The sequence below is a fragment of the Cebus imitator genome, unplaced genomic scaffold, assembly GCF_001604975.1.
Source record: "Cebus imitator isolate Cc_AM_T3 unplaced genomic scaffold, Cebus_imitator-1.0 Scaffold6, whole genome shotgun sequence".
NCBI lineage: Eukaryota > Metazoa > Chordata > Mammalia > Primates > Cebidae > Cebus > Cebus imitator.
This window is the reverse complement of record NW_016107321.1, coordinates 6,569,644-6,596,752: the sequence shown is the minus strand read 5'-3', so window position 1 is coordinate 6,596,752 and position 27,109 is coordinate 6,569,644. Positions and strand designations below refer to the sequence as shown.

General features: G+C 43.2%; 1 pseudogene; it reads right to left on the bottom strand.

The window, feature by feature from the left end:
* Positions 1 to 8,283: 8,283 nt before the first annotated feature.
* Positions 8,284 to 27,109, bottom strand: part of LOC108310641 — a 57,490-nt pseudogene continuing 38,664 nt past the window's right edge.

Sequence of the window (27,109 nt, the reverse complement as noted above, 5' to 3'; positions counted from 1 at the left end):
AAGAGATCCTCCCACCTCAGCCACCGAGTAACAGGACTACAGGTGCATGCCACCAGTGTGTCTGGTTCTTAGGTATTATTACTATTATTGAGATGGAGTCTCCCTCTGTCAGTCAGGGTGGCGTGCAGATGCACAATCTCGGCTCACTGTAAACTCTGCCCCCCAGATTCAAGCAATTCTCCTGCCTCAGCCAGCTAATATTTGTATTTTTAGTAGAGACAGGGTTTCACCATGTTGGCCAGGCTGTAGATATCATTATTATTATTAATTATTATTTTTGAGACGGAGTCTCACTCTGTTGCCCAGGCTGGAGTGCAGTGGCACAATCTCGGCTCACTGCAACCTCTGCCTCCTGGGTTCCAGTGATTCTCCTGCCTCATCCTCACTAGAAGCTGGGATTACAGGCGTGTGCCACCATGCCTGGCTAATTTTTGTATTTTTAGTAGAGATGGGATTTTTGTCATGTTGGCCAGGCTGGTCTTGAACTCATGATCTCAGGCGAGCTGCCGGCCTTGGCCTCCCAAAATACTGGGATTACAGGCATGAGCCAGTGTACCCGGCCCAAGTATTATTTTTGATTGAGCCCCTCTTGTGTGTCAGGCATATAGCTTACATAAATTATCTCATTTGATTATTTCAACAACCCTGTGAGGCAGATAATTGTTTTTTGAAAGTATGGCTAAAGACACAGTGTTTGGAATATTGTTCTTGCTTGTCACTTGTTAGTAAGTGGTAGAACCAGGACTTCAGCAAAGATACCTGTTCCAAAGACATTCGCAAAACCACTGACACTATGCGAAATGACACAGGCAGAAAACAAACTTGAGGGACTTCTCAGTTTTGCTGAGAGTTGGGTGTATTTGTACCCAGGAGCGCTTGGATAAAAGAGAGTTTATACTTATGGGCTTTATGGAAAACTATGGTATTAGTAGAAGAGTAGTTTCAAGGTTAGTATTTTTTTTTCATTTTGCAGAAAGAATACCTGTATTATTCAGTCTTGATGGTATTTGTTACAGTTTTCATACGGTTATATAGATTGTATTTATTGATTCAAGAAAGTTCATCTTTAATGCTTTTGCTAACTCATTAGTCTGACAGCAAGGGTCAAATTTTCCATGCTTTGCTCCAGGCCAGGCAAATAAATGCTGATCCCTGATCCGTGTGTGTGTGTGTATGTGTGTGTGTGTGTGTGTGAGAGAGAGAGAGAGAGAGAGAGAGAGAGAGAGAGAGAGAAAAAGAAAGGGTTTGAAAAATATTATGTATATATTTTGGCCAGGCACGGTCACTCATGATTGTAATCCCAGCACTTTGGGAGGCTGAGTTGGGCAGGTAACCTGAGGTCAGGAGTTCAGGACCAGCCTGGCCAACATGATGAAACCTGTTTCCACTAAAAATACAAAATTAGCCAGGTGTGGTGGTGGTGCCTGTTATCCCAGCTACTTCGGAGACTGAGGCAGGACAAGTGCTTGAACCTGGGAGGCAAAGGTTGCAGTGAGCCGAGATCACACCACTGCACCCCCAGCCTGGGTGACAGAGCAAGACTTCGTCTAAAAAAAAAAAAAAGTGTATATTTTAAAGTAATTCTGTCTAGAAATTGTAAATTTTAAAGGCAAGGGCCATACGGTATTCTTCCTTTGATCTCCCCACAGTATTTAACATAATATTGAGCACTAAACTGAAGTGTAATACTGATTATATTGAGTGAAGATTATCTTTTATTTAAGGTACTCTAAGATGTAAATGTAGTTTTATTTCTTAAAGTTTTCAAAATTAAGTTTCAGAGTTCTTATTAAATATTATCAAATAATCTTAATACTTAAATGCATTATACATACATATATATATATATGTGTGTGTGTGTATTATCTTTTTGAGACAGGGTCTGACTCTGTCACCCGGGCTGGAGTGCGGTGGCTCAATCTGGGCTCCCTGCAACCTCCGCCTCCCAAGGTTCAAACGATTCTCCTGCCGCATCCTCCCGAGTAGCTGGGACCACAGTTAAATGCATTATATTTATGTCCATTCAAACATGAGGGAACTATTCTTGTTTTAGTTACTTTTAAATTAAAATTTAATTTTTTTTGTTGTTGGAGCCGTGTTTCGCTATGCTCAGCCTGGAGTCCACTGGCTGCTCACAGGCATGATTACAGCTCACTGCAGCCTTCTAGCTCCTGGTCTCCAGGGAGCCACCCGTCTCAGCTCCAGGGTAGCTGGGACTACACGCCACGCTTGCCTTTTTAAAAATAAAGTCTAGGGGGCATTTGTCAAAATTTGTAAAAGTAGGCCAAGTGTGGTGGCTCATGCCTGTAATTCCACAACTCTGGAAGGCAGAGGCAGGAGGATCACTTGGAGCCAGGAGTTCGAGATGAGCCAGGGCAACAAAGCGAGATTCCTACACTTAAAAAAAACAAACAAAACTCACAAATGAGCCGGGCATGGTGGAGCGCACCTATAGTCCCTAGCTACTCAGGAGACTGAGGCGAGGCATGGAATTTCAGAATTTAACAAACTCGGTCCAACTTTTTTTTGATAAAAGTTCGCAGAATCAGGAATTATTAAGTCTGAAACGGAATCGAAGACTTTTGCAGACAGGCAAAATAGAAAACAACGGCGAGCCCTTTCAGAAGGGCGGCTGCTATTCCTAACGATATGGGGCCTCTGTTGCTTCAAATCAAGGAAAAAAGGATGCTGCTCTTGTCTGTTTTTAATTTTTATTTTAAACTACACGTGTGAAGAAGAGTCGCACGATCAGCTATGCTATTTCTTTGCACAAGCTGGTACAAGGAGAGGTGATCAAGTTTCGTTGTTAGCAGGACATCCATTTAACAGGAGGGGGGAAGGCTGTGAATTGTTCTTCCCTGAGTTAAAATGACGCTATCCGGTCCTTTCTCCATAGACAATCGAAGATGAGGTCCTCTATCTGGGATGTCACCATCGTGGCCACTCGGGTGACCGTTTTCTCGGGGAGCTGCGCGGGTCGGCGGTGCCCGCGCCCCTGTGCTCGCAGCGGCTTTCCATGTAAGACATAATGGGATTGGGACGTCCACTTCCGGCTCAAACGAAGTTCAGACGGCGCGGTGCCCGGGTGCTGAGGCCGTCCGGAGCCAGGAGACTGGAGTCCTAGGCCCGGCACTGTGGGCACTGTGGGCACCGCGCGCAACGTGGCGGGCCGGGGGTCTCCGGAGGCGGTAGCGCGGGGGTTCAGGCACGTGGCCCGGGCCGGTGGTGGAGGGCTCGCGGCGTGGCGTGGGGACTCGAGCCCAGGGCCGGGGCGTGAGGGCGGCCGGGGGGCCCCAACGGTCGGCTGCGAAGGCCGGGGCGGGGGCGCAGGCCGGGGAGGCGCCGCTAGCCGCGCCGGGTCACGTGGCGCGGTCACGTGGCGCGCAGCCCGGCCGGCGGCGGTGGCGGCGGCGGCGGCGGCGGCGGTGGAGGGAGGCGGAGACTCGGCCGAGACGCGGGGGGAGGCGGCGGCGGTGGCGGCGGCGGCGCGGGGCTGCTGGAGGCGGAGAGGCGCGGAGGAGCCGCGGCGGCTGCCGCCCTGAGGTGAGCAGGCGCGGGGCCGCTGTCGCCACCGCGGCGGGCCGGGCGCCGCGCAGTCCCGCGGGAGGGGGCGCGGGCTCGAGCGCCGTCCCTGCCCCGCCGGGCGTGTGTCCCCCTGCGGCGGGCCCCCGGGTCGGCGCGACTGGCTGGGTGGGCGCGGCGGGCGGGGGCCGGGGCGGCGGCTGCGGGGGGCTCGGGAGGGGGCGGCGCGAAGGGGCGTCTGACCCGGGCCCGGCGGCCGTGGCCGCTGCTTGTCTGTGGGAGCCTTTTGTCTCCCCGTGTGAGAAAATGGGGCGAAAGCGGAGCGCGGGGCGGGCGTGCGTGTGGGGTGGTGTGTGTGTGAGATCGGGAGGCGTTTGGCTTGGAGCCATTTTTTTTTTCTTAATTGTGGAGACAGAAAATCCCTGAAAACGGTTTCCCCGGGGAGACTGGGCTGCGCTCCTCCTCTTCCTCCCCGGCGTCGGGCCCGAGCGGCTTCCCCGGCTGCGCCGCCACCTCCCCTGCCGGGCCCGGCTCCCCAGCCCGCCCGCCCCACCTTCCGCGAAGCCCCGGGGCGAGCCGGGTGTCTGCAGAGCGGGCCCGGTCACCTGTCGTGGCAGCTGCATGGAAATCCCGGCGCTTCTGCTGTCTGGAGTCTGTGCTGTTTCCTCTGGCAGATCACGGAGATTCCGCTCCTCCCAGCACCAATCCTTCCCCTTTGCCCTGCGCTCCACAACACGGAGCAGGACGCCGATCCCAAAGTTTGACCCGCTTGGGGCAGTTAACTGGGAGGTGTCGGCTTCTTCCCCGGGCGACAGCGCTTCAGGGGTGGGAAGGTGAGGGCGGTCTGGCTTTGTAGAAGGAAATGAGGGTGACACAGCTTTCTTCGGAGTTGATATCCCTTAGGGACCTATTCCTTCTACCTCCTGAACTGCCGTTGTCATCAGAAAGTCTCAAGACTTTCCCGTTGGGAATAATCAACACCCCTCGCCAGGGAACTGTCTCCTGGCTCTCTCCCTGTTTGAGGTCTCCACTGCCTCCCTTTTGTTTTACAGTAATTCAGCACCTTAAGGATATCCATTAAGTCATGATAATAGGCAGGTTTATAAAAAAAGCACAGAGGAAGTTATTGCTAAGGTTTTGAAGAACGTTAAAGCCCGTTGTAGGGGTAGGTGTGGGTTCCTTCCTTCCTTTGTGCCTCTTCCTCCCTGTCTGGGGTCTCCATTTCTCAGTTGACGTTCGTGCATACAAACCCGCTGGGAATGGTACGGTGGTCCTGGAAAGTTCTCCCCAGGCTCCGCAGCGCCAGATTGCTGGGGTGTGAGGTTGTGATGGATGAGAAGTGACAGGGCACCTTGCACATAGCCACACTGCAATCCAGAGAGGCCATGGGGACACTCATCTCACGTTGTACAGTGACAGTCACGTTCTGAATGGAAGAGTCATAAGTGTCCTGTCTTGTAGTTAAGTCCTTGATAGGTAACTGGCATGGAAGTGATTATATGAATAAATTGTGAATAGAAAATCTCATGTTTAGTTCCTCAGTTTAAAGAATAGTACTTAATTTGTATGAAAGTTGTTAGAAGCTGTGAATTTCCTTTAAGAATTTTAAGAGCTCTGTATTAGGGCTGTAGAAGTAGCAGGTTTATTTATTTATTTAATTTTTGGTTTTGTTTTTTACATGATGTGGGGAGGTGTTGACTTCCAGAGTTAAAGTCTGTAGTACTGAATTGGAGGAATATGGGGAAAAATGTTTTCAACACAATGGAGCTTTCATACATGGGAGATGATTAGAAAGTCATGATTAGTTCTGGTGGTTGAGAAATAACCTTATGCATTTACTATTGTGTGTTTTAAAATGTCCTGGTCCTCTTCATTTAGAAAGTTTTTGTTTATATATCATATTTACCTTTTAGCCTTGCATATGTAGCTCCAAGAATGGTAGCTTGGTGCAATGTGTGGGACATGAAGCCTGCTTTAAATGGAATCGTCCAACATTGATGCTGACATCTCGAGTAATGAAATAAGGGTCAAGAGACAGCAGCCTTCCTTCAGGCTAAATTTCAGCCCTCTCACTGGATAGTTCATAGCCCAGGCTTTCTTTTTCATTTTGCTATAGATTCCAGGATCTGAACTGAGGAAGGTTTGTGAAGTGGCTGCCATGTGCATGGCTAAGTTAGGTGGGAATGTTACTTCAACTGTTTCACTTATTTACAACATCAGTTAACAATCTCCCTCCTGGATAGAGAGAGTGAGGATAGAGAGTGGCTCAATCGTGCATGTGATTTGTAAAATGCTTTTAAAAATTGAGTAAAGCCTCTTATGAAATGCTGTGATTCAGTTACTGCAGGGGTTTCCGTTTAGGATTCTGTGAAGCATTTCAGTATTACCAAAAGCCATACAGAAATTGTACATTTGTCTTTAGTGAGACTGCATGGAATATGTAATTAAAATGTCAAATTTCTCTTAATTTGGCTGAGATAATGTTAAGTTAGTTATTATAACATACTAAACATACTAATTTTTTTGTGGTAAAATATATATAACATAAAATTTACTAGCCTGACAGGGTGTGGTGGTTCATGCCTATAATCCCAGCACTTTGGGAGGCTGAGGCAGATGGATTCCTTTAGGCCAGGAGTTCAAGACCAGCCTGGCCAACATGGTGGTGAAACCCTGTCTCTATTAATACAAAAATTAACCAGTCATGGTGGCACACATCTGTAATCCTGGCTACCCGGGAGGCAGAGGCGAAAGAATTGCTTGAACCCGGGACGCTGAGGTTGCCATAAAGCTGCAGTGAACAGAGGTTGCACTACTGCACTCCACCGTGGGTGACACAGTGAGATGCTGTCTCAAAGAAAAAAAACTAACTTAAATTATAAGTGTATGGTTCAGTGGCATTAAGTACATTCACGTTGTCATGCAGCCATCACCACTCTCCAGAACTTTGTTCAGTTTCCCAAACTGAGACTCCAGACTCGTTAAACCCCAACTTGTTTTCCCCTCCCTGAAGCTCCTGGAACCAACCCCTCCATTTTCTATCTCTATGAATTTGATTACTCTAGGTACCTCATATAAGTGGAATCACACAGTATTTGCCCTTTCATGACTGGCTTATTTATTTCACTTATCATGATGTCCTTAAGGTTCATCCATGTTAGACCAAGTGTTAGAATTTGCATCTTTTTGTTGTTTTATAGAGACGAGGTCTCACTATGTTGCCTAGGCTGGTCTCGAACTCTTGGGTTCAAGGAGTCCTCCCACCTAGGCCTCCCAAAGTGCTCAGTTTACAGGCATAAGTTACCACACCCAGATGAATTCCCATCCTTTTAAAAACTGAATAATATTCCATTGTATGTATGTACTACATTTTGTTGATAAACGTTCTAGATTTTTTTTTTCCTTTTTGAGATGGAGTCTCTGTCGCCCAGGCTGGAGTGCAGTGGCACGATCTTGGCTCACTGCAGCCTCCACCTCCTGGGTTCAGGCAATTCTTCTCCCTCAGCCTCCTGAGTAGCTGGGATTACAGGCGTGTACAACCACACTCGGCTAATTTTTTAAAAAATTGTTTGTAGAGACGGGGTTTCACCATCTCGGCCAGGGTAGTCTCGAACTCCTGACGTTGTGGTCCACCCGCCTTGGCCTCACAAAGTGCTGGGATTACAGGCGTGACCCACCATGCCCAGCCAAACATTCTAGATTTTTGTATACTAAATGTTTATAACTGTGGTACTTCATGATGATCAGGAGCCTTGTACTTGATTTTAGCAAAAAGGCATTGATCATAAACTCTGACTAGAAGTTATAGAACATTTGTTTTATTAAAACAGGAAAACAAATTAGTTATTATTTAATGCATAGAAACTCTTTAAAATACAGGACGCATGGGGGATAAAACCAATAAGTGTGTTAAGTCCTTGTTGGGTCCCATCACTTCCCTTCCATATGGATAATGACATTATAGAACATCTTTCTGAAATTGCAGCTGAAGCAGATGATGTTTTTATTTCCCAGCAATGTTATAGTGGTGGTATATTTTGCTGAATGGAAAGGTATATTCATATATAGGGCTCCTTTAAAATTCAATACCTCTTAAAGGGAAATGTAGATAAATGTGCATAGAATTCTGGTGTGGGAAAAATCTTTCTAAGCTTAACATCAAATGAAAACCTATAAAGTAAAAGATTTGACAACAGGTTTTACAGCATACATTATTTTCATTGTCTGTATAGTAAAGAATGGTGTGAGCAAAAAGACAAATGACAAACTGGAAAAATATGTGCAGCATATATTAAGCATCTCAATTTACATAGAGCTGTAAAAATCAATAAGAAAAAGATGAACAGTTCATTAGGAAAATGGGCTAAGGACATGAACAGATCTTTTTTTCTTTACATTTCAACTGTTTATCATGGAAATTTTTTCTTGTGGTCATTCATTTAAGTGAAGAACATCAGTGTATTACGAATGTCCCTCTTGGAGCATCACACACTGGGGTCTGTGATGTCCCTCTTGGAGCATCACACACTGGGGAACTAGGGGAGGGACAGCAGGGGGTGGGTAGTTGGGGAGGGATAACATGGGGAGAAAGGCCAGATATAGGTGATGGGGAGGAAGGCAGCAAACCACATTGCCATGTGTGTACCTATGCAACAATCTTGCATGTTCTTTACATGTACCCCAAAACGCAATAATATATATATATATATTATATATATATATTATATATATATATAATATATATATATATATAAAGAATGTCCCTCTTTATCTCATGTTATTTCTAAGCAGACATTTTGGAATGCTCAGAAGAATGTACTTTCAGTCTCCTAAGTTCTCCTAAGACACAATTTGAAGTGGGACTTAAACAGAAACAAGTATTGTCAGACTCCAGCTGAAATAGTAAAAGTAGTTTCTGTTTAAATCCTGGGAACCCTTAGATAAGGTTTGTGAAACTGAAAAAAGGTCAAATCAGCACATGCAGATAGAGGATACAACAGATACCAAGATGGGTAAATGCCCAATTATTTTCAGTTCCCATAATCTGTACAAAGCTGTGAGTCAACCAGTAGGCCATATTTCACTAGGCAGACTTTGAGAAAGATGTTTCCCTATTTGAAACACAAGAAATTATTTATGAAAATATGGAGATGAAGAGGGAGCAGTTCTGTGCTACTTGCTGTGTTACCTTTATTATGTTCCTAGTGTCACTGAGACTAGTTTAAAAACAGCCTGCAACAAAAATATTCTCATCACCAGCTATCTTTTCCACCTTTCTTCTTTTTTTATTGCTGTTTCTTTTTTGTTGCTGGAGCCCCTGCAGGTTTCTGGTGTCTTGGGGTATGATGTTACTCATAGAGGCAGATACTGTGGCTGCGCTGCCAGGTCTTGGGGGCGATGAGTGGGCTGCTCACAGTTTTACTGGCATCCAGTTCAGATGAAGCTCCTGCAGTTACTCCCTGGGTCCCTTTTCCAATCGGATCCTTCCTTTTACCCTTCTTTCTTTCCCAGTAGAAAGAACGTTCTCATGTTGGCAATCATCTTTCTGGATCTGGGGTAACTTCTGGGTCATAATTCTTAGGCAGTTTTCCATTCTTTTTCAGATCTCCCGGTTCTTGTTCCTTTGGTTGTCTATCTCCAGTAACTTTTCCACCCTTCTTCAGAATGTACGTAGCACCAGGAGAATTTTCAAGAGCTTCAGCATCTGCTTTTAGAGACGTACTGTCTGACAATGGCGAGTGTTTACTAGGAGCTTTGGCTTTCTCTGGATCTACAAGTGAGTAAGCAGAAATAAGCTGTGCCAAGGTGTGAATATCTTTTGGATTTTGTTTCCGTAGCTGTTCTAGGTCACTAATTGCCTCCCTCTTCCACCCATATTTGAGTTTGAAGTTTGCAGCTTCTCTTATCAAGGACAAATGAGCGGGAGATTTGGGCTGATGGTTTTGATACCACTGGATAGCTTATGAGAAGACCTCAGTGGCACTATCAATATCTTCTTCATGCTATACATGGTCACTAGTACAGACAACGATGCCTGGCTCATGCTTTAACTCCTCTGTGCTTCTCAATATTAGACATGCTTTAGAAATACTACCTTGAGAAATTTTCAGCTGTGCCATGGTCAGCTTAATTTCAGCTGCATTTTCTGGACGTTGATCTGAAAATTCCTGGAGCAGCTCTATTGCTTTTGTGTGCTGCTTTTCACCATAATACTGGGCAGCTTGAATTAACACAGGTAAGAGATGCTCCAGACTTTGGGACTGTAAACTGGCAGATATTTTGCAGCATTGTTCTGTCTGGTTTGTGTTCATAGCAAGTAAAGCTTTGTTAAATTCTATAGCATGTAGCTGTTTCTTGGAAAGCTTAAACTCTACTCCTTCCACATTGGTTAATTTCATTTTTTTCTTGGAGTTAAAGACATTTTAATTCTTGTTAATGGTAATGATGTTGTTTGCAACTACAGCTAGTAATCCCACATCTGTTGGTTTTAGTTTTATTATTTGATTATGAAGTTGCAAGGCCTCTTCTGTTCGACCCTGAAGCTGCAGAATATAAGTCATCTGACCATAAATGATGGCCAGTTCTGCCTGTGGGTCTTCCTCAGTCCCCTCAGCGTCTTCTGATAATGACCAGTGCAGCAAAGGTCTTCAGCTTTTTGCAGAATTTTTATGGCCTGGTTCAGCTGGCCTTGGCCTATCAGTGCACATGCAGTGTTGTAGCACAGCTTATGTGTGCCTTCTTGAAGGCCCGAGTTCTCTGGAGCCACTTTTTCCCAGTTGCTTTCAGCTGCAACATTTGCTGAAAGGTTTGTTTTCGTCTCCTCTTTCCTAGCACTTTGAGAGGCTGAAGTGAGAGGATCACCTGAGCCCAGGAGTTCGAGACCAGCCTGGGCAACATAGCGAGACCTTGTCTCTATTTATTTTTTATTTAAATTAAAAAAACACTAAAAACATAAATATAAAATAAATTTCTGTTTTTTAAGCTACTCAGTCTATGGTTTTATGGCAGTCTGAGCAGACTAAGATAGCATTTTTCTTTTCTTTTTTTTTTTTTTGGGACAGAGTCTTTCTCTGTCACCCAGGCTGGACTGCAATGGTGCTATCTTGGCTCACTGCAACCTCTGCCTCCCAGGTTTGAGCAATTCTTCTGCCTCAGCCTCCTGAGTACCTAGGACTACAGGCGTACACCACCACGCCCAGCCAATTTTTGTATTTTTAGTAGAGGCGGGGGTTCACCATGTTGGTCAGGCTGGTCTCGAACTACTGACCTCGTGATCCTCCCGCCTGAGCCTCCCAAAGTTCTGGGATTACAGTTGTGAGCCACCATGCCCAGCCCGACAGCATTTTTCAATGATTATGTTGGCAATATAATTTAGGCACAATTTTTAAATTGTTTTGGAGACTGGGTCTCACTTTGTCATCCAGGCTGGAGTGCAGTGCTGCAATTATGGTTACTGCAGCCTTGACCTCCTAGGTTCAAGCAGTCCTCCTCCCGTAACCTCCTGAGTAGCTGAGACTACAGGCACATATCACCACACCTGGTCAACTAAAACTTTTTGTAAAGATGAGGTCTCACTATGTTGCCCAGGCTGGTCTTGAACTCCTGGGCTCAAGGGATTCTCCTGACTTGGCCTCCCGAAGTGTTAGGGTTACAAGTGTGAGCCATCGTAGCCAGCCTAGACACAATTTAGATCTTTATGGATTTGAAATGATTTGGTAAAGTTTAATATAAAGTATGGTGTGATGATGACTTCTGCTGTTCCTTTTCTTGGTAATCTTAATGTTTGGGCATCTTCCAGTGTGGAATGGGAATAATAAGGATGATGGCAATTCTCGGTGCTGGTGCAGACGAAGGGAGGTGTATATAGACTCTCGGATAGTCTAAGTAGACATTGATGCACTCATTCCAGATAGCTGCTATTAGGTATCACAATGCAAAATGTGTATAACCTTCTATCCAGAAAGTCCACATTAAGTAGGAATTTATCCTGAAGAAATAGTAGGAAATGTTAGAACAGATATATGTGCATAGTAAAGAATAGGAAATAACCTTAGATAAGGAATTGATTTAAAGAATTATATCACCTTCCTCGCATGCAGCCATTGAAAGTGATGACATTCATTTATACTAACCAGTCTGGAAAGATACCCATGATATATTATTGAGTGAAAAAGATAGGTTACATAACCATAGGCATAGTACTTAGAAATAGTATAGGCACAGAAGATGCTGAACAACTAGGCTTTGAAGGCTGAGCTCAGAGGATCTAAGCTTCAGAAACCATCTAATAGATATTTGTTTGGTTCACCATGGTTTCAAAGACTGCACCAACTGGTTTAATTCTCCTGTCATAAGATCTAAATTTCCTGGACTGAGCATATGATTGAGTAATTTGCCTACACTGTGTGTGTGTGTGTGTGTGTGTGTGTGTGTGTGTGTGTGTGTGTGTAGGATTGCGTCAATTGACGTTTCCATAAAGACCGTATAGAATGGGGATGGAGTCACAAGAAGAGGTGAGGTTATTTTAACTAAAGAAAGGGGAAGACATTTTAGGAAGACAAGGATCTAGATGCTCACTACCTATTTAGTTAAAATTAAATGCATGCTTTGCTCAGAAACATTAATCACCACATCTTCATAAAATGACTGCAAACTCTGATAAACGCGTGCTTTCTTTTCCCTTTAACCATCTCTTTACCATGTTAGGATCTATACTGGTGGGTCAGCTCTACTTGCTTTCTTGCTTTCACAGAAAATAATTGGTGAAAAATAAAATTTTGAATTCATGGATTTAAAATAAATAATTTATAATCTAATTTATAATCAGATTTTTTTCTGATGTAAGTAGAAGTACCAGTCTCTATACTTTTGCGGTATCAAGGATACTCACCCATGAGAGAAATAGTATTTTAAGAATAGAATTGAAATGTATTGTTTATGGAAAGCTCCAACAATAATGGTGTGGTAAGTTATAGAGTGTAGGAAATTATTCTGTAGGTGTGCAGAGGTGCTGTGCAGAGGATACAGATTTATTTGAACATCTTTCTGTTATTTTTATTCAGAAACACAATTAGAGTCAAAATAGATTTGAGAGAGCTTTGCAAAGGTACTGTAATGTAAGATACTGATTTCTCATTTTTTTAAAATTAAAGACTTTATTTAGACTGTAATGGATGGGAAAGGATTTGGAAACACATTACATGGGGTATTATGTTGTTACCATTATTTCTACTGTTCCTTCCTTTTGTAGTTTTAGCATGTATCCCAGTTTGTAGTGGGCATGTTAGAGCCCCTGGGATAAAATGCTTGGAGTGTGAGATATCTGTTAATGTCTGGTTAAGTCTAAGAATTTGATCCTTTAAGTGAATTATGGTTTATGAAATATTTTTATGATTTTTATGAAAGCTTTTAAAAAATTTTTATGAAAGAAAGCTATGAAGTCTTAAAGCTTTTATTTGTATGTTTCAGCTATTGATGAGCTAGTTACTAGTTGGAACACTACATTCTAAAGACTCATTTGTGTCTGCTTTCCAAAACTGTTGCTCAGCGATTTTGAATTCTACGTAGATGTTATGGAGTGTTGTCACTGGGTTCAGAAATTTTTCATCCTCCTGGATGTTTCTTTTATTAGTTTCTTGTCAAGGACAAAGGGAAGATTAGTTTAAACTTCTTGAGACAGTTATACCTCTGATTTGTGTGTGTGTGAATAATTTTCAATCCCAGTTATGGAAATCAAGAGTTTTGTGTAGCAAACTCTTACAGTACCGTATTATTCTCCTCTGAAACTGTGCCTTTCCACTGTCTTGGCTATTAAAAGTGTATTTACCACCATGGGGAAATGGTAGTGTCAGAGATCCTCAGACAACAAATTGAGCTGTTAGTGCTGGGACAGTTTTAATATTCATAAAAAAATTGATCAGCAGTGATGTTACCATATGCTGAGAAAATGTACAGGATTATCTTTACATGTAATCAGTTTCTTAAGCTTCAGATGACCCTCTTAGCCACAAAACCAGATGTACAAATTCAGCTCTAATCGTTAGAATATCAAAACCTACATCATAAGAAGTTAGGCTTATGCTGTGCCCACAAAACCTGTCAGCCGAAGCTGACATTTTAGGCAGAGTTACTGTTTAGAGTTGTTAAATAATCAGAGAATTTACCTTTATGTTAACAGTCAGGTTAGAGAATCCCTTTAAAATGTGATGCCTGGCTGGGCGTGGTAGTTTATGCCTGTAATCCCAGCATTTTGGGAGGCTGAGGCGGGAAAATCATTTGAATCCAGGAGTTGGAGACCAGCCTGGACAACATAGCCAGGCCTGCTCTTTACAAATAATTTAAAAATTAGCTGGGCGTGGTGGCTCGTCTGTGGTCCCAGCTACTCAGGAGGCCTGAGGTGGGACGATCGCTTGAGTCTGGGGAGGTCAAAGCTGCAATGAGCCATGACTGCACCACGGAACTCCAACCTGGGTGACAGCGAGACCCTGTCTCAAAAATAAATAAAAATAAATGATGCCTGGATTTAATGTATTTTAGAGAGTGAGGTTTAAAGAGATTGGGTTGCTCAGGCATAGTGCCTCACACCTGTAATCCCAGCACTTTGGATGGCTGAGGCGTTAGGATTGCTTGAGCCCAGGAATTGGAGACCAGCCTGGACAACATAGCTAGACCTACTTCATCTCTACAAATAATTAAATAATTAAGATATAGTGGCATGTACCTGTGGTCCCAGCGAGGTGGGAAGCTCAAGTGGGAGGATTGCATGAGCCCAGGGAAGTCAAGGCTAGGTGACAGAGCGAGACCCCATCCGCTCCAAAAAAGAGATTGGGTCATAGAAGCCTGTAAGAGGAATGTGGTTGACACTGAGGTCACCTTTTCCAGACCTTACAAGTAATTTGAGCCTTTTCCATTTTTATTCTTGTCATCTTTTCCTATGAAATGAGAAACTCAGTCTTGTGTTTCATATGTAGGAACTTTACTTTTCTGAGTTAATTTTCTGTTGCCTGAATAATGAAATAAATAATCTAGTATTTGAAATGCTTGGGGTAATACACAATAACTCTTAATAAAAGACAGAAAGCTCACATTTTGCTTATCTTATTCCATTAGTAATTATTTTTAATACTGGGACAGAAGTGAGAATGAAAGTGGCACACATCCTGTTTTGTCTTTTTACCCAGCTTTGCTTCTAAGGGACTCAGGAGTAAATTAGATAATGTAGGATTGGGATGCTGCCCAGAATCTATCTCCATTGTAGCTTACTCTAATGCATTTGTGCCCAGCCTTTTTGGATTTATGACATTCTGTTTGTGTTTGATTTTGCATTTCCCTCCTCACAACTTCAATGGCTATGACAGCCAGGTCTGTGTTACCAGTGGAGAGCAAATTGCTGATAGGAACTCCACAAATTATTTCTCTCATTCAGGTTTATCTAATTATGTCAACCTTTAATTTTAATTATCACTTTCAGACTTTTCTGGACCATTAACAAGCTGCTCAATTACATTGATATACAGAATATATTTGTTTAAAGTTTTTGGCAATTAAAATGTTTTGAAAAATTTTGTGATACAGTATAAAAAGTAGTAGTCGATGATAGCATATGAGAATTGTATTTTATATGCATTTTTGTGCAAGAAATTTGATAGAGTAATATTAAGTATCATTGTGGGTCCCTCCTAGGCTAAAATTGCTGCTGCTGCTTTTTTTTTTTTTTTTTTTGGAGACAGGGTCGTAAAGACATAAGCCACCACTCCCAACCAAAATGCTTTTCTTTATAGAGATACATAGAAGCAGTAATGTTTATGAGGTGCTTTGAAATCAGCTTTCTATAAATTTATTATAAAAAAAGAGAAGCCTCAAGTTTGACCATGTGGTTCAGAAATGGTAGGAGTATTGTTCTTAATTCTGAGAGCCTTGGGTTATCACATTTTCTTCCCCTTCTTAGCTTTGCTTTCTGTGTTTCACAAATAACTCGTCTCCTTGGCCGACTGATGGTCATATAAATGGAACCTCCTTGGCTATCCTTCATCCATGTTTAGTTGGTGAAGTTCTCTCTCCCCAACATGACCAAGAAAAATGGCATGTGATTTTACTAATAGGGAATTGATCTATTACTCTGATGTATACAAGACAGCCCAAACTTGGGAGAGAAGGCAAGCACTATCAGGTGAATGAAACCTATAATCTTTGGAGGTCAGTTTAAGCCAGTTACTTCACCATTTTATATTCATCAGTTATCCATTATTTATTGCTAAACCTTTTACTAGATTGTTAATGACTAGCAGAATTGGTTTTGCTCCTCTGGTGTTAGAGTGGTAAAGTGGATCCCAGATGAGATGTCCCAGGAAAGAGGCAGACAGGGGAGGCTTGACTCATTTACAAATTAGATCATGAAAGAGCCCCTAGAAGTCAAAATTTGGTTCAATTCCTTTCTCTTTATTTTGTGTCTACCTGGCCTTAAGTACTGCCTGTTACCACATAATATTTTGAGAAGCAAACTATTAATATTTTATAGCATGGGTTTATTGTTTATCTAACATTATTGGAAGATTGTTAATCAACTGGGATGCATACCTTCAGCTACTAAATTTTTAGTTTAGTGGTTTAATATGATCATCCTCTGTGTGAAAATATTTTTTTTGTTTCTTGGTTTCTATATTACGTCATGTGTGGAACTTCATTGTCACCTGAGATTTACAACCTTCTGCTTCTTAATTCTTAATATGATTAATTCTTAATCTGACAGTGTAACTAGTATTTTAAATATGATTCTAACTTAGACTTAACATAAACTATTACATATAGAGAAACATTTGAAAGAAGTACATTCTCTCTTCTAATTCTCTGGTCTCTTTATACATTTAAAAACACACAGAAATAACAACCAAAAAATTGCTGATATAGATTGGCTCTAATGTAAACTGCTGAGTTAAGGGTAACTGTATTTTATTTTAAAAGTTGCCTTTTCCTTTTTTTTTTTCTTTTTTAGATGAGGTCTCTCTCTGTAGCCCAGGCTGGAGTGCAGTGGCATAATCTCGGCTCACTACAACCTCTGCCTCCCGGGTTCAAGCGATTCTTCTGCCTCAGCCTCCAAAGTAGCTGGGACTACAGGTGCATACCACCATGCCCGGCTAATTTTTTATATTTTTAGTAGAGACGGGGTTTCACCATGTTAGCCAGGATGGTCTCGATCTCCTGACCTCATGATCCACCTGCCTTGGCCTCTCAAAGTGCTGGGATTACAGGCATGAGCTACAGTGATCGGCCAAAAGATGCCTTTTCTTTGAATATGTGAGTCACTCTAAAAATCCAGGTAAATGGAGTTCTAGGTGGGAACGACTGCTCGCTTACATTGAAGCTCTTCCACTTCCCTCTTCTGGTGCTGAAATTTGAGTCTAGTTTTGACAGTGTGGAGTCTTTGCACCCCTTAGTCTTTTCTCAGAATTCCCGCCTCTGGTTTGACCAGGTCACTATTGCAGGCACCAAGTGGCTAAGCTTGACATACTGGACTCAAAGAGGAAAGGCTTTAGATTCTAGAAGATTTTGGCTAGGAATGGTCAAATTAAACAGAGAGTAGCCTTTGGCAGGGAAGCTGCATTGAAGCTCTGCTTTTTCCAGCAGAACTGTCAGGCTGCAGAGAATCCAAAGGGCTTGGATTGTTGGGACAAAGCATGTAGTTGAAGGAGATTCTGAATGTGATTTTGGATGGTTTTGAAATGTGTGAAGCAGTTATAGCAAATAGAGCACCTAGACATGCAGTCTTTTTGTTTTTTTAAATAAGTTTGTGGAGTTTATTTTCTTACTGTTTTAACCTCTTATGTGTATAAATGTTTTTCAGGGTTGGTTGCCTTGTAACCGTATGTTCATGACATATTTTGATGTGTAAAAGTTTATACTATGTAGTCAAACCTATCCATCTTTTTTCTGTTGTTTCTACCTTGTTGATTTGCTTAGAAAGTGTTTTCCCATGGAATTTTTTTTTCTTTCTTTTTTCTTGAGCAAATGTTGGGTATTTTTAATTTTTTAGTAAGTTTTTATTTATTTATTTTTTTAGACGGAGTCTCACTTTGTCACCCAGGCTGGACAGAGTGATCTCAGCTCACTGCAGCCTCTGCCTCCAGGTTTCAGGCAATTTTCCTGCCTCAGTCTCCCAAGTAGCTGGGGCTGCAGGTGTGTGCCACCACGCCCAGCTAATTTTTTTTTTTTTTTTTTGAGACGGAGTTTCACTCTTGTTACCCAGGCTGGAGTGCAATGGCACGATCTCGGCTCATCGCAACCTCCACCTCCTGGGTTCAGGCAATTCTCCTGCCTCAGCCTCCTGAGTAGCTAGGATTACAGGCACACACCACCATGCCCAGGTAATTTTTTGTGTTTTTAGTAGAGACGGGGTTTCACCATGTTGACCAGGATGGTCTCAATCTCTTGACCTCGTGATCCACCCGCCTCGGCCTCCCAAAGTGCTGGGATTACAGGCTTGAGCCATCGCGCCCGGCCAATTTTTGTATTTTTAGTAGAGATGGGGTTTTGCCATGTTGGCCAGGCTGGTCTTGAACTCCTGACTGCCAAGTCTGTCCTGCAGACTCTGGCTGAGTGACAGATGAACAGAGTACACAGACACAGGCTTGCCTATCAGCAGGCTAGGGGGCTCCTGCCAGAGTCCGTAGCAGCCCCCACAAGCCGTTGATGCCTGCATTTATTTAGTGCGGATTTAATGACGAAGACCTAGAGCAAACATCACTTGTGGGTAATTAACATTGTCAACCCCGAGTAGAAAGCAGTTCTGTGTGCATGATCAAATAAATGTTGGTTTCCAGAGAAATAGGTAAACAAGCTTATCTAGATAAATTCCTTTGCAATCCCTTGTTACCTGCCCTTTGCCATTAGCTCAAAACCTTCTGGCCTTCCAAGAAGGTTTGTGTCTTTCCTATAATTTTTCCCATCATCCTGACCAATCTCCCGCACCTGACTTCAGGTGATCCTCCTGCCTCGGCCTCCCAAAGTACGAGGATTACAGGCATGAGCCACTGCACCTGACCTATAATGTTTTTATCAGAATAATTTTGAATTTATAGAAAAGTTGTTTTTCAAGGTTGGTTCCCTTGTAACTATCTTTTTGATAGTACAGAGTGCCCTTATAGCCTTGTCTCGGCTTCCTCTAACCTTAGCATCTTACGTTACTTAGAGCATTTGTCAAAACTAAGAAATTAACACTGGTACATTATTTATTATTAGCTTAATGCTAGATTTCTTTCAGATTTTGTCAGTTTTTTTCTTTTTCTCTCTTTTTTTTAATTTTGGTGAAAGCAAGTTATTAAGAAAGTAAAGAAGCAAAAGAATGGCTACTCTATAGGCAGGGCAGCCCGATTTTTTCACTGATGTCCTTCTTCCAGGGTACTGCATTGCATTTAGATGGGGTAGGTTTTTCTGTCTGTGTTTGTGTAGAGCTTTACAGCTTTACAGTTCAGAGTCCTTTCACACACATGGTAATTTAGATGGAAAATAATCTTGGGCATTGGTCTTATTAGACACATCTGCTCCATGAAGCATACATGTTGGCGGGGTGCTGTTCTGCATGTGTGAGGCCACACAAAACTTGGTTACAGAAATCACATTCGATTTGTCAGTCACTGCTTCTATTTTCCATTTTTCATTCATCTTAATTCCCTAAGATGTTTTGCCCTCACTCTGCTGTCTCGTTCTTCCTTTGCCTGGAAAATTAGGATATGTTGTTGCTTATTTTTAAGCCTAGGAGAGAAAGCCACCCTTGTTGTGAAGAAGGATGTATTCCTGTACATTAATGCCTTTACTCTCCAGAATCTAGTGCTAGGCATGACCAGTCTTCCAACTTTATTGTTTAGACAAGACATGTTGCCTGGATAAACACGTCTTACTCTTCAGATAGGTTTACTCTTCTGTGGCCTGCTCTCCTGTCTCTGCCCTGCTGCAAGGGGGGACGGATGGACAGAACTAAGAGATGGAGAGGGCAGGCAGGGAATTAGGCACAACAGGCTGTATATTGGGTGGCTTCACATCAGGTGCGCTGCCTGGTAAAAACAGCATTAGCAGGGAGGCCTTAGATGCTTCTGCATTTAGCATCTTGCAGCTTCGCAGCTTATACCTGTTAATGTTAGTTGACCTGAGCTTTCTTGTGGGTGACCAGTAGTAGCTTCTATTTGTGCATTCAAATGATCTCCCTTCTAACAACGCTTTTTAAAAATTTTCTTAACCTTTTCTGACCTATAAAACATCATTGCCCTGCCTTTCCATATAGAAAACAGTGAGAATCTGCCAGGCAGGGTGGGTCATTCCTGTAATCCCAGCACTTTGGGAGGCCAAGGTTGTGGGTACACCTGAGATCAGGAGTTCGAGATCAGCCTGGCCAACATGGCAAAACCCTGTCCCTACTAAAAATAGAAAAATTATTAGCTGGGCATGGTGGCGGGTACCTGTAATCCCAGCTACTTGGGAGGCTGAGGCAGGGAGAATTGCTTGAACCCAGGAGCAGGGGTTGCAGTGAGCCGAGATTGCCCCAGTGAGTGTAGATTGTACTCCAGCATGGGTGACAGAATAAGACTCCGTCTCAAAAAAAAGAAAACAGTAAGAATCTGATTATTATGCATGCCTATGGAGGAGAGGAAAGAGTGGAGAAGGGAATCTTGGTTTTTGCCTCCAACCAGTCATTAGTAAATCAGTGGAGACAAAGTCTCACTCTGTAGCCCAGGCTGGAGTGCAATGGCACGATCTTGGCTCACTGCAACCCCTGCCTGCTGGGTTCAAATGATTCTCATGACTCAGCCTCCCAAATAGCTGGGATTACAGGCATGTGCCACACCATGCCTGGCTAATTTTTGTATTTTGAGTAGAGATGGGGTTTCACCATGTTGGCCAGGCTGGTCTTGAACTCCTGACCTCAAGTGATTTGCCCACCTTGGCTTCCCGAATTGTTGGGATTATAGGTGTGAGCCACTGTGCCTGGCCAGAAACACTGTTTTTAAAGTAGATGTCCATTAGTAGATTATACATACTTCAGCTTGTCCAGATAGGAGTGTTGGCCTTTTCTCCAAGGAGTTTTTCTCAATGGTTTGTGACTTTTTCCATTGCAAGTAATAATCATTGCTTGCATATGTTTAACACTTAGTTTACAAAGTATTTTTCCACATATGCCATTTCATTTGGTCTTCACAGCAACCTTGCACAATGTGTCAAGCACATATTTTCATATTTGATGAGAAAACTAAGGCTAAGATTTGCCTGTAGTCATAAGATGTTAAGCAGAAGTCTTGAGACTTGAGTCTGCATCTCCTGATTAAAAACTCGGTGTCCTGGCCAGGTGTTGTGGCTCATGCCTGTAATCCCAGCACTTTGGGAGAGTGAGTGGGTAGGTGACCTGTGGTCAGGAGTTCCAGACCAGCCTGGCCAACATGGCAAAACCCGGTCTCTACTAAAAGTACAAAAATTAGCTGGGCATGGTGGTGGGCGTCTGTCATCCCAGCTACTCAGGAGGCTGAGTCAGAAGAATTGCTTGAACCCAGGAGGTGGAGGTTGCAGTGAGCTGAGATTATACCACTGCCCTCCAGTCTGGATGGCAGAGTGAGTCTCCTGTCTCAAAAACAAAACAAAAACAACAACAAAAAAACTGTGTGTCCCTTCTCTTACTCCCTCACTCCCACCCTATGACCTCCCTTCTGCATTGGTCCTGTCATTTTTATGGATCCCCCTGCAGGTGATGCTGGTGGGGGCTTTCTCTTGGCAGTTGTAGACAATGTTGGGGACCGTAGTATGTACATCAGGTTGTTAACTAGCAGACCCTGTCTAGTGCATATCTAATGTTCTTTTTTCCCTTCTTTCTAAGTAGAATTGGAATTTTGTTTAGAGAGCCTCTTGTCCCCTGTGTGACTCTGGGGAAGCTGGCCTTATCCTTAGCACTAGGGTAAATCCTGACTGGTTTCAGCTAATCACACTGGTCCCATTCTCCATAGGTGGCTACTGTAGGGGTGAACCAGAGACCTAGTTCTGGTCAATGAGATTAGTAGGAGGTCTGTCCAGAGGTTTTGGAAAAATTCTCAGCCTTATGGTGACAACTCTAGGAAAGGTGTCCCTTTCCTCCTCTGAAAGTTGTCATGTCTGGGTGTGGTGCCTAGAACTGTCGCAGTTGTTTTGCTACCAGTCTGAGCATGAAGCCAACATCAGGGAAAGGACTGAACCAAGCCAACAGCAGAGAGAACCTCTCAGAGCCCCGGTGCACCGTGCCTGGCACCCACCCACCTTGGACTTTTTCTGTGAAATAAATTTTCATATTGTTTAAGCCAATTTTAGTTGGGATTAGCTGTTACTTGCAACCAAAGATGTGCTAACTGATGCAATAGCTTTTATTCACTCCTTCATTCCATGAAGGAGATGTACAGGGTATAAAGGCAGAATCGATCTAGTCAGAGGGTCAGAGGTGGCTTCCCTAGGGAAGTGCAGAGGCCTTCGTGGGAGAGATCCCCTTTTTGCTGGGCCTTGTGTGCCACATTTAAGGATTTTGGTCTTTATTGCAAGAGCAGAGCCTCTTATGGGTTTAAGTACTGGGCTATGGCATGAGTGCAGTGAGTTCTTATTATTTAAAGTAACTCTGTAGCTACTTAAGCTACTCCTGTTAAATAACACGTTGGCTTAACATTCCAGAGCCGAGTTTGATTTGCTGAGCAGGCAAGGAGCAGTCAGTGGTTAAGGGTCTGGTGATTAGCAGGTGTGTCCAGAAAGCACAGAAGAGCATCTTTGCTTGGAATCTCATGAATTAAACAGCCCAGATTCTTTTTTTCTTTCTTTGCTAGTAGCGGTATGTATACTCACATGTACACACATATACCACACACACACAGGCAGCTTTCATGTTTTTTACCTTAAGGGTAACTTGTGAACAGTCTGTTGTTCTCTTAGTCTTTGATCATTTAAATTACAAAGTTGTAGCCAAGAAACAAGAATCCTGTTGAGGTTATAAAAACAAGATGGGTGGTCTTATTGTAAATAAAATTTTGAGGATGTATTAATATGTCTGAAATGGAACTTTTTTTAGCATTTCTAAAAGTTTTCCTTCAGGTTTCATGTAAGATCTGCTCTCAATCTTATACATATGGATATATTAGCAAAACTGGATTACATCCCAGTGTAATCAGGCAGGGAACCCGTCTGAACCATATAGTGGAACTGCAATGAAATGCTACGGTATTCCTGTAATTATATTAGGACGTGATGTGGTCCCTCCCTATGTTTATTAATTAGTGGAGTTGTAATGAAACTTACCCCCTGTGCTTTTAAGGATGCTGATCAGTGGGTATCCAGGCAGGATTTTAGTTGTGTGTGGGAGCCTTCTGTGTAAAGGTGGAAGGAATTGGTGTTTCAGGTGGCAGCAGGTGAGCCTCCTGCCAAGTTGGCATAATGGGAACAGGACTCTTCTGAGCTGCCATCTGTTTGTGGCTGATAGGAAACCAGCAGTGATTTCTGAGGAGTGAGGAACTGTTCCATTTATGTTGAAATATTTAGGAATTAGTAATGTTACGACCGTGCTGATCAGGTGTTAGTAGGTTGAAGAAAATGGACTGTGGGGTGATTTTTGTTGCTACTCATTTCAGAAGATGCCTACTTTGTTTGACAACACCTACCCTCTCTCCTTCCAAAAAACGAAAAACCAGGACTCTTTTCATTTCTGCCTACCCAGACTCACCACTCAGGTTAGCCTCAGCTTTGTACTGAGTTGCCTCAGGCCAGGGAACACATTATTTATGTATCTGTCACATGTACACTGCCTGTGGTGTGTTTGCAATGGAGGGGATTCAGCCTCTCTCAAACTCTTATGATGTGTCTTTTTAAAAAACTGTGGTAAAATATACATAACAGAATTTATTATTTTAATCATTTTAAAATGTATAGTTCAGACCATTAAGAACATTTATATTGTATGGCCATCATAGTGTATCATGTTTTAACCAGGTACTTTGATGGACTTAAAAAATAGTGGATGCTGGCCGGGCACGGTGGCTCATGCCTGTAATCCCAGCAGTTTGGGAGGCCGAGGCCAGTGGATTATGAGGTCAGGAGTTCAAGACCAGCTGGCAAAGATGGTGAAACCCATCTCTACTAAAAATACAAAAATTAGCCGGGTGTGGTGACGGGTGCCCGTAATCCCAGCTGCTTGGGAGGCTGAGGCAGGAGAATCGCTTGAACCCAGGAGGCGGAGGTTGCAGTGAGCTGAGATGGCACCACTGTACTCCAGCTTGGTCGACAGAGCAAGACTCCATCTGAAAAAAAAAAAATACTGAATGCTTCTTCTGTATGATAAATCATCAGCATGTTTTCTCTAACGTGAGGTCCGTTTGGTTTTACAGCTTGCATTTACTTCCTTTGCTGTAGGAGTTGTGCTTTGCCTGCATTTCTTCTGGGTCTGATTTGCAGCCCTTGCAGCTGGGGAAACTCTACCCTCCATGTATGGTGTCATTGATGGTATCCTGAACACTTTGCTCTGTCTCCTCCATGTTACACTCTCAAAGCAGTGATATGAAATAGAGAACAACTCATTTCCCCTTAACCTAGCATTAGTTGGTAGGTTGTCTGGAGAAGTTAGTCTGTGGCCCAAGGGCCTGCCAGAAGTTGCTGTGGAGCCCTGCAGTGGCCTGGTATGGAGCGGTGAGTTTGGGTTATGCGGTCTAAGCCCTGGCCACAGGAGCAGGTTCCAAGGGGTGGCCAGTCTCTTTCTGGCTCTAGGACTCTGCTGGGTTCAGTCAACCACCCATAGGTTTCTGTCTTGCCTTTTTCAAAACAATCAACGAAAAGGACTGTAGAACCCTCTATTAGTCAGGGGATTCTTGGTTACTGGTGAAAGAGACCTAACTCAACTAACACAAAAAAAGGGAATTCATTGGAAGGATTCTGGGCTGTCTGTGGAATCCAGGCCAGGAGCCAGAGATTGGGATAGAATGCCGCATGGCCAGGGCCAGAAGGATACTCTTTCCTTCTCTCTTCTCCTCTGTCTCTCCCTCCCAGCTGTGGGCTCCCTCAGTGTTTCTGAGTTATTCCTTTTCCGTCATGGACCAGCATTCCCTGCTCCTTGGTCAAGGTGGTAGAACCTGGCTGCTAGCCCCATGTTTTTTGTATTATGACTCAGGCGTCCAGAGAGAGACTATTTTCTCTGTGTTCTATAATGTCCAGGGAAGAGCTGATGAATTGGTGTAGAAAATGGTGACTTCCATGGTAACCACGGGAGGATGGGAGACATTAAGGAAGTCGCTGAGGTTCAACAGAAGGTCCATCCTTGCTGCAGTTTATAAAAATGTCAGAGACACCACTCCAACAGTTAACAGATAGGAAAGGACTCGGGCTGTGAAAGCTCCGAAGCCTTGCATTAATATTTAAAGCAAAACAAAGCAAATCAAAAACCAGATTAAAACAAAATGCCACCATCACCAATGCTAACAAGAAATCCTGCAAGGTTGAAGATTTGAACCTGCTAAACAAATTCTGAAGCTCCTTTTTGTAAAATCAAAGTTCTTTTTTAGTAAAATAAATTGTAGCCTATTTTCATATCACCATTATTTGGGCTCAGAGAAATTATGGCCGAAGTTTAACCAAGGAGGGTAGCTTGACATGGGACATATATGCCTGAAAAGCAGGATAAATAAAATATTCTAAATTTGCCGGCCATTGTGGCCCATGCTTGTAATCCAGCACTTTGGGAGGCTGAGGCAGGTGGATCACCTGAAGTCAGGAGATTGAGACCAGCCTGACCAGTATGGTGAAACCCTGCCTCTACTGAAAATACAAAAATTAGTCAAGTGTAGTGGCATGTGCCTGTAGTCGCAGCTACTCGGGAGGCTGAAACAGAATTATTGCTTGAACCCGGGAGGCAGAGGTTGTAGTGAGTCCAGGTTGCACCATTGCACTCCAGCCTGAGCAACAGAGTGAGACTCCGTCTCAAAAAACAAAACAACAAAAAAACCTAAATTAAAATTTAAATGCACAAGGAAAGCTTGCTGTTAAAAGGCCCTTTTCTAAAATCTACAAATTTCATGTTATAATTTGAATTTTCACTTAAATCAGTGTGTATCAGTGGATTTGTCCTCCCTTTCTGTCATTGTGTCTCATTAGGGTCACTGATTCATGGGTAGATCACATACTCCACTGACTTTTGAGGTTATGAAAAATAGCTGTTCCTCTTATGGTTGTTTGGTTATGTACATAGATATCCTCTATGATTTTGAGAACTCTTATGAATTGGGATTAAGTTGGGATTGAATATTCTGTGTAATTGTGAACCTGTGTGCAGTAATCCAAGGTGAATTGAAAGCATCATTTAATTATTGCAGTTTTTAACCATTTTTTATTGACTAACTATCAGAACAGTGGCTAAGAGGTCATAATGCTTTGACACGAGTTCTCTGACTCCAGCTGGGTGTCACTTCAACTTGGTTCTGACACCAACAACCTGAACTTAATGTCAGATATGAGGGCTTCTCTCTGCAAGGCTGCTCTCATGGCAGATGCCAGTTTCAAGTCCTCAGGCTACCTGCACTTCTGACCAACTGGCTGTAAATTTGGGATTTCTACCACCTTGTCAGGTTTGATAGTTTACTAAAACAAACTAACAGAACTGACAGAAAATGGTTTTATGATAAAGGATACAACTGAGGAACAGCCAAATGGAAGAGACACATAGGGCAATTAATTAAGAGACCTGAGAGGGTCCTGGATGTGGAGCTCCCATCCCCTCTCCCCATGGAGTTGGGTGCATCACCCTCTGGCACATCCATGTGTTCATCAACCAGGAAGCTCTTTGAGCTCAGGTGTTTATTGTATCAAGGTCTTATGACATCATTGGTCATGTGATTGAGCTCAGTCCCTAGCCCCTCTTCCTTCCCAGAGGTCAGGGGTGGGAATGAAAGTTCCAGCCCTCTCATCACATGCTTGGTCCTTCTGGAGTGGCCATCCCATCCCTTAAAACACTAGAGTGTCACCCACCCTGTGTCACCTCATTAGTGCAGACTCAGTTGAGGTGAAAAGTGGCTCTTCGTAGATAACAAAAGACAGTCCTGTCACCTAGAACATTTAAGAGTTTTAGGAGCTCTCTGCCAGGAACAAGGGCAAAACTCAGATACATTCTTTCTACCACATCCATGATTTAGATAAACCTTGGGTTCTTGCAGGAAGTTTCTGAGGATATGATGTTCATTAGTGTTTAAGCCTTCTGCATAAGGATGACAGGTGATGCTGAAGGAGATCCCCTAGGCGGAGTGAGGGGAGAAGAGGTATATTTGGATAGAGCTCTGAGAAATGCCAGCATTTGAGCAGTGAGTAGAGATGGGGGGCTGGGAAATGCCTGGTGAGGTGTAAGGGAGACAGGGAGAACTGGCTGTCATAGAAGCCTAGGGAAAAGTGTATTTCTAGACCAGTGCTCTCCAGTAGAGTTTTCTGTCATGATAGGAACAATCTATATTGTTGTGCAGTAAGGTAGCTACCAGACACATGGAGGCTGTTGGGCAGTTGAAATGCAGCTAGGGCATCTGATATATTTGTATTTAATTGTACTTAATTTAACCATATGTGGCTAGTG